At 46.2% G+C, this 8,754-nt stretch overlaps 1 long non-coding RNA gene and 1 pseudogene across 2 annotated transcripts; one reads left to right on the forward strand and one right to left on the reverse strand.

Moving 5' to 3' along the window:
- Positions 1-3,853: 3,853 nt before the first annotated feature.
- Positions 3,854-5,878, reverse strand: LOC123135366 (uncharacterized). Of its 2 annotated transcripts, none has more exons than XR_006465963.1 (3): positions 5,798-5,878; positions 4,616-4,769; positions 3,854-3,887 (listed from the first exon to the last, which is right to left on the reverse strand). It is a non-coding gene; the product is annotated as an uncharacterized lncRNA (long non-coding RNA). The 2 variants fall into 2 exon arrangements; XR_006465964.1 differs by lacking the exon at positions 5,798-5,878 and adding an exon at positions 4,999-5,025.
- A 1,355-nt stretch (positions 5,879-7,233) lies between these two features.
- On the forward strand, positions 7,234-8,754 carry LOC123138561 (uncharacterized; annotated as a pseudogene).

Raw genomic sequence — 8,754 nt, forward strand, 5'->3', positions numbered from 1 at the left:
ACCTAAGATTTATCAATCCGTAGGAGGTGTAGGATGAAGATGGTCTCTCTCAAACAACCCTGCAACCAAATAACAACAAGTCTCTTGTGTCCCCAACACACCCAATACAATAGTAAATTGTATAGGCACTAGTACAAAAGAGGGCTTTGGTCCACCCCGGGTTAGCCCATTAGTCCCGGTTCAGTCTAGAACCGGGACTAATGGGGGCATTAGTCCCGGTTCGTGCGCCCAGGGGCCACGTGGGCCATTTGTCCCGGTTCGTCTGGACCTTTTAGTCCCGGTTGGTGCCACGAACCAGGACTAAAGGGTGCGATGACCATTAGTCCCGGTTCGTGGCACCAACCGGGACTAAAGGGTTAGACCTTTAGTCCCGGTTCGTGCCACCAACCGGTACTAATGGGGTTTGAGGCATTAGTACCGGTTCATGGCACGAACCGGGACTAAAGGTTTGACTCCCACCCCCCCCCCCCCCTGATCGCCTTTTCAGTTTTAGAAATAATAAAAGAAAATGATGAAAATGTCAAAAAAATAAAAAAAAAGTTTCCCATGTGATATGTGGTCTAGTTGTTGGGAAAATTTGCAAATGTGAATTTCGACTTTACTTGCAAAATCTCTCTAGAATTTAGTAAAATGAGCATAACTTTTGCATACTAACTCGGATGAAAAAGTTTTTTATATGAAAAACATCTACTCGAAAAGCAGCTCGGTGGACGCAGGGGGTTACAGAACCCAGGAGAGGAGGAAGAAACTGGAGGAGAGCCAACTGCAGGCGCTGCACGAAAGGGTAATGGGGCTAGAGGAACGAGAAGCAGATCGCAGTAAACGACCTACCGAAGCTTCCCCCGAAGCTACACCGCCATCTCAGTGGAGAAGCAGCGTGGCTTCCACCGAGCTGCTTCAGCCGGAGCATGCCTTGACGGCTCCTGCTAGCTATCCCGTGGATGCTATCATGGAGTCTCAAAATTGCCACCTTATGGCGGAATGGAGCAATTTGAAGGTCAAGGCGGCTGTTGGCTCTGTTTATCCTACTAAACCCGACTCAACTTTTCACTGCCGGCCGATTCCAGAAGGATATGCTAAGGTGATGGTGGATGAAATAACGGAGGGATTTGAGGACCTCCGGCTTGACCACCCTACGGGTGAAGGGGAGTATCGGCTGGGTTCTGCTCCACCGCCAGGAGGAGGAGGCGGAGGCGTCCAGCTTCTGTTTCCTTCGTTTGCTTACTAGCTAGCTAGCGTGTCTAGCTAGTCCTCTCTATACGTATGTATAGTATGTAGCGTCGACCAAGCACGGACAAAAGAGAGGACACTTCTCTCTATTAATTAGCTAGCTAACACAATATATGAAACACCTAAATTAACCCCCCAAAACCACCACCCCCCCCCCTTTCAAAAAAAAACAAAAACCCCAGCCACAGAAATGCTGACGCGTGGATGCCTATTGGTCCCGTTTGGTGCCACCAACCGGGACCAATGGCCCTCCTGCCTGGGCTCAGCGGACAGGCCACGTGGAGGCCCATCTGTCCCGGTTCTAGATTGAACCGGGACTAAAGGGCCAGGGCATTAGTACCGACCCTTTAGTCCCGGTTCATGAATCGGGACTAAAGGCCCTCACCAACCGGGACAGTAGGCCCTTTTTCTACTAGTGCAATCTCATCCCCATGCACGACCTGGCGGATTCGACTCCATTTAAAGTCTCGAGAATAAATTAGATAATCAAATAAAATCACATGATGAGCACATTAGAACACTCTGAAGCGTTTGTTGTATCTCTCCCTTCTTCGAAGGGCAGCATCAACAGTTAGTAAAGAAGTACCGAGCCTTGCTCTCTCTCCCATCTCCAATCCGAGCAAAATTCGAAAAGAAATGAAAGCTAGATGCCAAGAGATGTGTGACAGCATAAACGTGTTTCCAGGTGATGCTGATACAAAGTGTGTATGAATCTAAATGGGGTAAGAGATGTGTGAGTACAAGAGCATTTATCTAACTGGCCATTTAGGTGAAGTTTGTCGCCATTGCTTGTTGCTATTATCTAAGCACGACCTAAATCGTCCGGAGCATCATTCTTTCTGAATTAAATTCCGGGAAGATTTTAATAAAGAGCGAACAGGAACAACATGATTTTTGACCATTAAAAACAAAAAAAATCAATAATAGATTGTATATGCTGCAAGCATATGTGTAGAGACCCATCAAAGACAGAAACAAGATCCTTCAGGAAGAAGTAATTGTTGCACTTGAGCACCCAAAGTAAAGCTCTCAATATCTTATAGAACAACTGCTCTCATGTACAGCTACAGTTTCATTACCTAGCTATCTCGACAATAAATGCCCCAATCAATTTCCCGGCAATGTTCCTTTCACCTTTCATCAATGATGAATCGTCTATAGCACATGTAAGAACTACTTTAAGGAATTTGTTCACTTCTATAAATTACACAATTAACATTTTATGAAAGATGCACTGAGGTACAGATTTATAGGTAAGCACTGAGTAGGTAACTAACATGAATTGGATCTTTTAGGCCCCTACATATATCAGTCTCAAATCTTAACGGCAATCCAACTCTTAGACAAAAATAAAAACAATGTTAAATTAAGTGCCTTAAAAAACCACATGAATGAAGTTCTGTATTGACCTGAACAACTGTCAAGGCACACACCAAGAACGCATATTACAGGATAGGAATTTTGTTGCTTCCCTCCAACCCAATTGCAATCAAATTCTGACAAAAGAATGAATTACCGCAATGATCAATCACCTGAAGGACTTGAAGTCTGCACTTGTTGTTCACCACTGGTGGCTTTCAGTTTCCTATCCTTGGTGACCCATACAAAAGAAACACAGTTATTTACACTGCAAAATTTAATATTTTGTATATTGATAAATCATGAGAACTTAGTCAGAAATCTTTGGTTGAGCTTACAAGAGTGTGAAGGTGGACTGTACAGGAAATAATGAAGTGGCAGTGCGGACGAAACATCAATCCAACCAAATGCTATACCTGGTGGTTATCCTTGATCCTCTCTTCCAATATATAATTCTAACAGACTAAAAGATAATCATGCTAATCAGAAACGAAAGAGGATGAGAAGACCATGGATCAGACACAAGACATACCAGGAGGTTGCCACAAGATTGACGTACTCAGAATAGTGTCATTGCGGACAGGGCAAGCACCTTGATAGAGGACGTGTAAGAAACCCGACCCCCTATTCGGCAGTGGTCACGTTGGTCCTTGGTGGTGGTGGCCGTCCCAAAAGACGACGGATCTACTCGATGCCCGTGGTTCTCGGCACTGGTTCGCACGGGTAAGCACATGCTACAACGGCTGCGAGGCATGGGCGATTGGAACGTGAAGGCGAGGAGAGGCCGATGGATTGTGGGGGCGCCAGTGTCAGCTGTGAGGAAGCATGCTGGGGCACGTAAAGAGAAGTTAGTCACACCGGTGAGGAGGCCAGTCGGTTATGTTTGTTGGGGTGTGTATCCCCGTGATCCAGCCAAGGAGCCGATGTGCTTGACAGGGGAAGGCCCCACCGACGCCACGGAAGAGGTCTCCGTGGCCGCCGCCACTGTGATGAGCAGCCGACAGTCTTGCCCTACGGGGCCCGTCGTAGAAGATGTCGATGGCAACGGGGACCTGGCCAACATCACCTCCATCATCCTGGATGCCCTGATTGTTGAGCACATGAAGAGATATGGAAAAATGAAAGACAAATAAGGTACATAGTGGTATACCGGTATGCATTATTTAGTAAAATGAAGTAATATTGTTGCTATATCATCAAGCAAACATCACAAGAGTGTTGCTACATAATGCATCAGTACAGAGTACAGACCTTGCTATCAAAGAAAGTTATCCATAATCTTCATTCACGTTCTTTAGCTTTCCGAGGGCGAAAACTGCAAACAATATTCAAATTAGTAATGCGTGTTGTGATATTGATATGAGAGCAAGACCACGCTAGGCATGTTTATGAGCAAATAATAGAAGTAGTAGTGGACAATCATTCTGTGCTGGATAGCACTATCAAACTTCAAGATATAAATAAAGTAATCAATATCCGTACAAAACAAGCATGCTGATTAGTGTTAGTTAATCATTGAAAAACAAGACTTGGGACCAGATATTAGCAGTATTATCATGGAACTTGGTAAGACCAGCCAGTTCTTCAAGCTTAGCAGATTTATTCCAAAGATTAACCAGTAGACCGGAACCAAACATATTTTCTACTCTCTCCTTCCCATTATCTAAGGTGTATTAGCTTTCGCAGGAAATCTCAATATTTAAGCCGCGTTAGCTCTGCCCCGTGCTATTTTCTCTCCTGTACAGTTAGCCTAGGATTTTCTCTCATACGGTTAGCATTACCAATTTAATCAACTGCTTGGGGCATGTAGCGCAGTGGGTAATTTTCACTTGAAAACTAAAAACTGGATCGGTCAACTGGTGGTTAGAGTAGATCTTCTAACGGTACGACTCACGAACCACCACCATGCACTAATTTTCGTGCTAGGAGCTTAGACGCCTAATATAATGGGAAGGAAGGAGTACTTATTATATTTTCATGCCTCTATATAACAAGATAAAGAACAAACTGCAGTAAGTAGAACAACCTTAACAGGTGCACCCTGTGGAGGTTCTTGCGGGAAACATCAACGTCATGCCAGCCAAAAATGGCGTCTCCATTGAGCGACGCCCGCAGCCTCTGCCCTGAGGTGGTCGCCACCCCTGCTGATTAACTTGACGGTTCTGTAGGTCCATCCAGCCCTAGAAATACAACACAGGGTAATATGTAAATTAGTGAGAACACAAATTAGTTACTTAATCAAACTGCGAGTAAACAACATAGCACATACATTAATCTTCTTTTACACCTAATTGGATATGAGGAGTTGGGTTAATCTCGCCTTACGCCCAGTGAGATATGAGGATTTGGGTTAAATCGATGGGCATGGAGATCGAGAGAAAGAGAGAGGGGAAAACTGGCAGTAAGTACCTGGGCAGTCAAGTCGCTGGATGGCCGCTGCCGCCTTGCCATCTGGATCATAGAGATGTGCGAGGGTCGAATGAGCCGAGCCATGGCCGCTTCGCTCACCGGTAGAACGCCGGCCTCGGTCAGCAGCGGCGATCTGCCATGTGGGCAAGGTCGACGGAGCGAGCCTGGGAGGCCCCTAGCGACGGATCTGGAGGGATGGGAGGAAGGAGCGGGGCGAGGGGAGGTCGTTGATCTGCTACCCACCGCCGGCACTCGCTGGAATCGGCCGTCGTGAGTGGTGGCGGTGGCGGCGGCAGCGAGCCGCGGGGGGAGAGAGATGTCCTGAGAGAGGAGACAAGAGGAGACTTGAGTCGTGAGGGCGATTTGCGGCGCCAACGCCAGATCGGATCATGGCTGCGGGCGAGGGAGGGGCGACGGTGACCTCTTGAGTAGGAGGATGAGGGCGAGGGCGACGGCGTGAGGAGGAGGCCATCGCTGCGAGACACCGCGTCAAACCCGGATCCAGAACTGGGGTGCGGCGGCTGCGGCGGCGTTTGGAGAGGGGGAGCCGACCTAGGGATAGGTAGGGATCGAGGGAGGGAGCAGGTACGTGGATCGGGAGGAGCGGGCTGGTTTTTTTAGTGCGTGGGAGGGTAGCGAGTTAACATGCATGGGAGGATGACGAAAAAAAACGGAGGTGGGAGGATGACGAAAATAAACCAGCGAAAATAAACCGCGCGGACTATTCACCAACTGCTCCATTAGGAGTAGAGATACTTAGGAAAACAAATCGACTCCATGAAGATGAAAAAGAACACACCTCATGCTGCTAGCTGTTCCAGATGTAGCTGTCGAATTGCATGGAAGACTCGCAACAGAGGACATGGTCGTTGGATTTCCCACTAAGAAAGCTCAGGTCTGGTTCCATAAAAAATAGTTAGAAAGCTAAAGTATCAAGGAAAAGAACTGTGTGTGTGAAAAATATAGTTGCGAGATGAAATATCAGTTAATTAGTATTACTTAGAAGATGCCCACAAATTATCCCGAGCAAATTTCGTACAGCTACAAAATTGTCCCCAACATATTGTAGTCCCTCTAGCAACAGTCATGGAACATCAAATCCGTACAACTGTTCTGAATACGTAATAAAAAACATGTAGATAGAAGACAGAACTATGAGATAGATTTGAGAGAAAAGTTAGTTGTGTTTCATTGGTCAGGAGCAATGTTGTGTCTCTCTTACAATTTTTTGAATATTGCTCTATCGAAGCTCCTTTACTTGGCGGCCTCATCGACGACTGATCTGCTTCAAATTGTCATAGTACAGTCCTGCTCCTCCCAGATCTGATTCATCTAGTAATCCAAAAACCTCCTTCCCCACTTCAATGGAAGATAGCAGATTGGTATGGAGGAGGAGAAGGAGGAGCGCTAGAGTTTGTTGGATCGGTGGGGTTGATCTCTAGGAGAACAATATTTGGAGGAGCAGCGCTAGGGCTCCGTGCGATTGTAGTTTTTTCAGGTTGTACGTGGGAGGGGTTGGATCAGCGGAGGAAGGAGATCGCTGGAGATGGACTTTTTTTTCAGGCTATACGTGGGAGGGATTGGGCCAGAGATGGATTCCTTCTGTTTCAGCTGTAGATGATTTAAGGTGGGACAGAATTCGAGGACTCCTTGAGGCATCACATCCAACGGTGGAAATACATAATTTGAATATCGGATGGCTAGTTTTCTTAGTTACCGAGGATTAACGTGGTTACTCATATGGTGCCGAGATGGATTCCTTCTTTTTCAGCTGTAGATGGTTTAAGGTGGGACATAATTCGAAGACTCCTTGAGGCATCGCATCCAACGGTGGAAATACATAATTTGAATATCAGATGGCTAGTTTTCTTAGTTACCGAGGATTAACGTGGTTACTCGTATGGTGCCTTCAATTAGTAAATATAAGAAGATTCAAGACAAAATGTTCACTTGTATAACACATAGATAATTCTAGCACGCATTGTCAAGCACAAAAATGAGACAGAAAAATGGGCTGGCCAAATTTTCTACCAACTCACCATGTCGAGCACAAAAATGAAACAGAAAAAAAGGAAACCAAAAAATGGAACATGGAAAAAACGAAAAAAACACACACGCACACGTCAAATGGGACTGACAACTTTGATTATAGTTGATGTTATGGTAAATAGTTATTTGATTTGAACGAGTTAATGCATGACATTGTTTTGGGAAAGTGCCGATTTGATTGAGCTAATGCATGCATCAAATGGGCTGGCCAAAATTGGCTCGGTTGAGCGAAAGGTCGCCTGTAAGATGCTCGTGGGCGTAATTTATGGTTTAACGAGGGGTTGGTGCAAGGTGAGGCGAGACTACCAACTCCTCCTTTAGGAGTAGAGAAAACTTGACTTCAGCCATGAGGTGGTGCAGGGGTGCCAAAACTAGAGCGGCTCTTTCTGAGAGGCTACAAGAACCTCCGTGCCATACGGTGGAGGAATGTCAAAAGAAGGTTGAAAGTGCTACGTATCAGCAGTCATGGAAAGGATGCCATAACGCGACAAGATTCGTCATTCATCCACTCTTTAAATAGAAAATATGATGGCGAAGTTTATGTTAGAGATGCAAGGTTCATCCCGTCCTTGGTGCTTGGTTCTTGGGAGCTTGATTCCAAGCTTTTGATCACTGATAGCCTATACTTTAATCTAGATGGGTATTCAAAGATCAAAAATGAACCGACAAGCCTTAATAACGTGGGCACTGAGACCTGCAATAGGCAGGTAGTTTGGACAGTCTGAAGCCCCATCGGATGCTGCTACCATGATGTAATACTCGAGGGGGTTGCCGATACTTACGAGGTCCCACGGCTTCTACCCCTGCACCGCCACATCGATATTGGTGACGGAATTAGCCTCAATGATGTGGAGTCCGATTGGGGAGTCACAACTATTGGTCAATTGATATTCTGGGATCATTCCTTGTGCGTCCATGGAAATTCTTCCATCCTTGCTATTAGCCCCAAACCCGATTCAGCGGTCTTTGGACGTGGAGACTCTTGGTTTCATTTGAGATGGTGCCATATCGACAAGTGCCCTAAGATTCATGTAGATTTCGCCTCTTGCACCAACGAGTGGTCTTATTCCTTTCCTCATTTGGAGACCATCTGGGCGACCGATCTCCCAATGGCTGGGTGCATTTGGAGCAAAGGAATGATTGGGGCATTTGAGGAAGAATCTGTTATTAGGGAACTGCGGAGCATACACTTGCAGAACTGCCCAAGGCTCAAGTTTGTCCTCCCAATCTCATCATTCATATTACCCAGCCTGGAGACCATCCAAATAATCCACTGCGGTAATCTTAGGTAGATCTTCCCATGGGATGTGAATTATGAAGCTGGAAAAGAAGACACTGTGAAGAATTTTCCAAAGCTAAAGCACATTTACCTACACCAACTCGACTGCCTGGAGCAAATATGCGAGGCCAAGATGTTTGCTCCCAAGCTTGAGAAGATCAGGATAAGGGGTTCTTGGGGCCTTAGGCGCCTCCCGGCTGTGGGCCTCCACCATGGAATCAATCTTCCCATTGTGGACTATGAGAAGGACTTGTGGGACAGGCTAGAGTGGGACGGTCTGGAGGCCGGGCACCACCCGTCACTCTTTGAGACACATCACTCATGGTATTACAAGAAGGCATTGCCTCGAGTCTCGGTCCTCCGTTGAATTGTCATGACTGTTCAGGTATGCATACACATGCCCTCGCCTTTTTATTGTTTACCTTACT

The sequence above is a fragment of the Triticum aestivum genome, chromosome 6B, assembly GCF_018294505.1.
Source record: "Triticum aestivum cultivar Chinese Spring chromosome 6B, IWGSC CS RefSeq v2.1, whole genome shotgun sequence".
NCBI classification, from domain to species: domain Eukaryota; kingdom Viridiplantae; phylum Streptophyta; class Magnoliopsida; order Poales; family Poaceae; genus Triticum; species Triticum aestivum.